The sequence below is a fragment of the Heptranchias perlo genome, chromosome 11, assembly GCF_035084215.1.
Source record: "Heptranchias perlo isolate sHepPer1 chromosome 11, sHepPer1.hap1, whole genome shotgun sequence".
Classification (NCBI taxonomy): domain Eukaryota; kingdom Metazoa; phylum Chordata; class Chondrichthyes; order Hexanchiformes; family Hexanchidae; genus Heptranchias; species Heptranchias perlo.
In genome coordinates, this window is record NC_090335.1 from 68,668,891 (window position 1) to 68,674,890 (window position 6,000).

Genomic DNA, 6,000 nt, shown 5'->3' on the forward strand with positions numbered 1-6,000 from the left:
CTGGCCTACGGCTAAGCGAAGCCTTCATACTTTACAGAAGCTAATTAAGCATATTCATTCATCCTTAAGTCCCTGAAATTATCCATAAACCTTTCATTAATATTCTTGAACCATCTCAGTCACCAAAATGTGTTTGCTTTTATAAGAACTGATTATCCACAACTAAACGACTAACTCTCCCTCTAGTGTCCAGATGATTATATTACATGAACTACATTCCAGTACTAAAATAGCGAGCATGCTTATTTTGGCACTCCCGATACTACAAAGCCTAGCTCTATAGACTTGGGAGTCACCATTACTGCCTCTGAAGACATCCAGGCAGCATTCATCTCTACTTTGATAAGAGTAGCTTTTGTCTCCAAACAAGACCACACTTCTTTGCTGCACTTGCTGCAGCCAGATCTGGATTTACTAGAACGGTACCAGGGATGAGGGACTTCAGTTATGTGGAGAGATAGAGAAGCTGGGATTGTTCTCCTTAGAGCAGAAAAGGATAAGGGGAGATTTAGTAGAGATGTTCAAACTTATGAAGGGTTTTGATATGGTAAATAAGGAGAAACTGTTTCCAGTGGCAGAAGAGTCTGTAACCAAAGGACACAGATTTAATTGGCAAAAGAACCAGGGGCGAGATGAGGAGAATTTTTTTTTTGCAGCGAGTTGTTATGATCTGGAATGCACTGCCTGAAAGGGTGGTGGAGGCAGATTCAATAGTAACTTTCAAAAGGGAATTGAATAAATACTTGAAGGGGAAAAATTTACAGGGCTATGGGGAAAAAGCAGGAGAATGGAACTAATTGGATAGCTCTTTCAAAGAGCTGGCACAGGCATAATGGGCCGAATGGCCTCCTTCTGTGCTGCATCATTTTATGATTCTATGATCTCCAAAGTGACATCACCAAAAGGGAGAATGTTCCGCTAATTTCTCCTTGCCTCCGTTGTCCTCCAGAAAAGGTTTAGTTCAAAGCATCAAAGAAGCACGTCCCTTTAACAGAGAGAGCAGCAGACATTTAAAAGCAGTTGCCTTGCTAGATTTTCTATGGCCCCAGCCAGTCATGCTGCTGGCCAGGCTACCTCCACCCGATTCCATGTGCAGGGTGGCTACTATAATTGGAAGGATGGGCTATTGCAAAATTTTCTGAAGTCAGCTCTCCTTGGTACCACTGATTTCCCTGACATCGTAAAATTGGGCTTAAATCTGCTTATTCTCAGGAAAGACGTATGACTCCTCAAAGTTAAAAAGTTCTCCATGCTGTCAGAAGGAAGAACTACAATTGATTTTAACATTACATAGTTGATGAAATGTCCAAAGGTTCTTCGGAAGGACATATTGGCCTTAGAGGGAGTGCAGCGTAGGTTTACTAGAATGATACCCGGACTTCAAGGGTTATGTTACGAGGAGAGATTGCACCAATTGGGGTTGTATTCTCCAGAGTTTCGAAGGTTAAGGGGTGATCTGATCGAAGTTTATAAGATATTAAGGGGAACAGATAGGGTGGATAGAGAGAAACTATTTCCGCTGGTTGGGGATTCTCGGAGTAGGGGGCACAGTCTAAAAATTAGAGCCAGACCTTTCAGGAGTGAGAATAGAAAACATTTCTACACACAAAGGGTGGTAGAAGTTTGGAACTCTCTTCCGCAAACGGCAATTGATACTAGCTCAATTGCTAAATTTAAATGTGCGATAGAGAGCTTTTAGGCAACCAAAGGTATTAAGGGATATGGGCCAAAGGCAGGTATATGGAGTTAGATCACAAATCAGCCATGATCTTATCAAATGGCGGAGCAGGCTCGAGAGGCTGAATGGCCTACTCCTGTTCCTATGTTCCTATGTTCACTGGGGAGGAGATATGAAACAGACACCAAGTAGGACTTTAGCAGAAGAGTCAGAGGAGGGAACATGAAGGTGTGTTTGCTGAGATAGGATTTGTGAAAGTTTTAAAAGATGGGGAAATGATGAAACCAGAATCCAGAGTGCAGGTGCAAAACAGATGAAGGCTTTGCCATTGAAGGTAGTGAGGAGGGAGGAGGATCCACAGGAGATCATCTCTGGAAACTGTGTTGAAATACAGATGTTCTGGACGATTATGTATTAGCCAATAGCCGACAGATGCAATTATGAAAAATACATTCAACCTCTCTTAAAAGGGGCTACCAAATCCCATTTGATATTTGATCATCTTAGTCTAAAGTTATCCCCAGCCATGCATATATATTTACCAATTGCCAGCTCGCTAGTGCTAAAGTCTTTAGTGCATTTGTTAAATTCTGATAATTACTTCAAGTAAGTTAACCACTGATGAGACTGAAATCTCTGATGCCCTGACTGCCCTTGAACTTTGACAATAAATGACTTCGGCAAACAAGTTAATAAGGTGCACTGGGACCTGCTCCTTCTGGAAGGAGCGTGCACAGGCTTGTCTGGGAACGAACGGTATTTCTGTAATTTTATCTTGGCCTTTCCGAACCCAAAGCTGGATTAGGTTAATTCTCCTTAAAGGGAACATAAACATTTGTAGGAGAAAGGGATTGTGAGCTTATGAAGATTTTGCTTTTTAGAAAAGCTCACGATATGTAAGAGTCAAATTATAACCCAATAAAACAATGCATTGTAGATTGTGGCATGGAAACATCAACAATCTTTCACACAGAGACTATCAGATTCCTGGGAGCATTACAGGCTATTCGAGGGGTTCAGACAGGAGTGGACTGGCTCCCTGTAAAGGTGCAGGATTCTCATGGATAAAGGGTGGGTCGGGGTTGGGGGGGAGGGGGAGGTAGCTTAGTTAATACAGCGCTATGTAACCAGTTATTTGGGCACTTGGTCATATGGCCAGTCCACCCTTAGATTCAGATGGTTTAATATATAGAATGATGGATATCTAGGAGTGAGTCACAGGCTGGAATCTAATCAAAGGTTCACATATTGGGCCAGAATTTGCAGTGAGTGGTGAATGACCTGCGCTCGCTGCTCCTTACATGCTAACTCACCCATATTGTATCCGCGGTCTTTACTGCTGGAACTTCCTCTAACAGGAACTTGAAAAGAGTCCGCGTTAACTCCCGCGCAGCTAGGACCCATGTGGACAACGGGAGGATCGCACTCTCCCCTTGATCAATCGTTGACAAGCCGCGAAGAGTTAAAACCTGGAAGTGCAAAGTACAGCGAGCCAAAACCAGGAGGTGAAAGCTACAATAGTAAAAACGATTAGAGACGGCAAAATAAAGAGGGGGCAAGAAATATCAAATTAAAAGACAGAGATTAAAGAGACAGAAAGAAAAAGTAAAAAAAAAAAATTTAAATTAAAAAAAATGTCCAACAATTATTAAAATCGCAATGAATGAGGCCCCACATTTTAAAAAATTAATTTTCAGTGCCAGAGAGGTTGTTTGGCAGTCATTAAAACGTACACCACTGTTAAAATTTAGTTTAGACCTGATATATTTGAGCGTACCTTTTTTAGTATATTTTACTGGATACTTACCAGCAGAAAGTTCACTCTCCATTGATTTCAATGGAGAGCCAGCCGGAGAGCTGTCAATCCGTGGAGCTCTCACATCACCAGTGGACCAGGGAGAGCAAGTTCCAGATTTCCACGTTTGACTGTGCGTGTACGGTTGCTGGAACTTGCTCCTCGATTTTGCCATTAATAACAGTGAACACTGTTAGGTTCACCGTTATTTTAAAAGCAATTTCCGGCCCAATGTTTATTTGTAGAATAATGGATACCTGGGAGTGAATCACAGGCTGGAATCTAATCAACGGGTTCATAATGGGGCAGAAATTACTCACTTCAGGAGGCCGTCCCTCAAAGGCGTCCTCTCTCCCCGCCGGCGAATCGATGAAGCAAGTTCACGAATGCGCACATGTGCACTAAAACCCAGAAATCGTGAACTTGCTCCCATTGGTTCGCTGGCAGTTTGACAGTGTGAATTAAAGGGGCGTTGCACGCTACGATCATGGAAATCAATGAAAAATCGTAAACTTACCCATTTGCCCAGCTGGAACGAAAATACTTACGCCACCAAAAGATATGCTGAAAAATACCAGGTCTACACTTCTTTTTAAAAGCACGATGACTAATACTGACTGCAACTAAAAATTGAATATTAATAATGTGGAATGTTATATTTCCTTCTAGTGTAATTTTTTTGATCATTTCATTAAAAAAAACTTAAAATTAAAAAGCTAACATTTTTTTTTACTTTTAACTTCTGTCTCTTTAATTAAATTCAATTATTTGCTTGGCTTTTTATAAAAAAGGTTAATTTTTAATTTAAACTGATGTACAGAAGTTTACTTTAAATGAATGATTTCTCCTCCTGACAGATTCTGTGGGTGGGGCTTCCATTCCCACAGTCTGTCCCACACTTACATTGATTCGACAACATTCAGCTTGAGAAAACTTCAAGATGGAGGAAGTTGACATCGCGAACCCCGCAGTAGGTATATTTGTTCCTTTTTTTCTCAGGATGTGCGGAGGGCCTTGCCACGCTGCTGTGCGCAATTTCTGGCTCAATGTTTACTTGTAGAATAATGGATACCTGGAAGTGAGTTACAGACTAATCAAGGGCTCAAAAGATCAAAACTCAGGCCTGCAATTAACAAACATTCTGTACCTAAAGAAAATGGATAATGAGTTTTACCAGATCACCTGCTAATAATTCTTTCAGCTGCAGTACAGAAGAACCAATCAGAATAGTTTATTCAATGAGGGTGGGCTCAGTCAAGAGAGTACCCCATTGTCTAATTGCTGTTAAGTAAACACAGGGTGAGGTTAATCAGAGTTTAGTTGCTGTTTGCTAAGAGAAATTTGCAGATTAGAAGGTTCTTGTTAATCTCAGACTCTAAGTCACAAGAACCCATATTGAAATGCCTGATTTTTCTTATTTTTTTTAAGGTTATTTTTCATTCATAACAAAGTGTGACTCTTTCAAATGTGATCTAGGGAATTTTGGAAGATAATAACCAATGCATCCACTATCTCTGCAGCCACCTCTTTTAGAACCCTAGGATGTAGGCCATCAGGTCCAGGGGATTTGACGGCTTTTAGTCCCATTAGTACTTTTTCCTCTACTGATCTTAATTGTTTTAAATTTCTCACTCTCATTTGCCCCTTGGTTCCCCTATTTTTGGAATGCTTCTACTGTGAAGACATATCAAATATTTGTTTACCTTCTCTGTCATTTCCTGATTCCCCATTATAATTTATCCTGTCTCAGCATCTAAGGGATCAATGTTTACTTTTGCTACTCTCTTCCTTTTTACATATTTGTGGAAGCTCTTACAATCTGTTTTTATATTTCTTGCTAGTTTACTCTCATATTCTATTTTCTCTCTCTTCATCAATTTTTAAGTCATCCTTTGCTGGTTTCTAAAACTCTCCCAATCCCCAGGCTTACTATTATTCTTCACAACATTGTAAGCCTCTTCTTTTAATCTAATACTATCCTTAACTTCTTTAGTTAGCCATGGATGGATCGCTGTTCCCGTGGAGTTTTTGTTTCTCAATGGAATGTATATTTGTTGAGAATTATGAATTATTTCTTTAAATTTCTGCCACTGCTTATCTACTGTCACATCTTTTAACCTAATTTCCCAATCTACCTTAGACAACTTGCCCATCATACCTATGGCTTTATTTAAATTTAAGACTCTAGTTTTGGACTTAAGTATTTTACTCTGAAACACAAAGTAAAATTCTATCATATTATGATCACTCTTCCCCAGAGGATCCTTTACGATGAGATTACTAATTAACCTTGTCTCATTACACAATACTAGATTTAAAATAGCCTGTTCCCTGATTGGTTCCATGATGTATTGCTCTAGGAAACTGTCTCGAATGCATTCCATGAACTCATCCTCCAGACTACCTTTGCCAATTTGATTTGCTCAGTCTATATGAAGATTAAAGTCACCCACGATTATTGCATTACCTTTGTTACAAACTCCTATTATTTCTTGATTATTACTCTGTCCCCCTACTATTAGGGGGC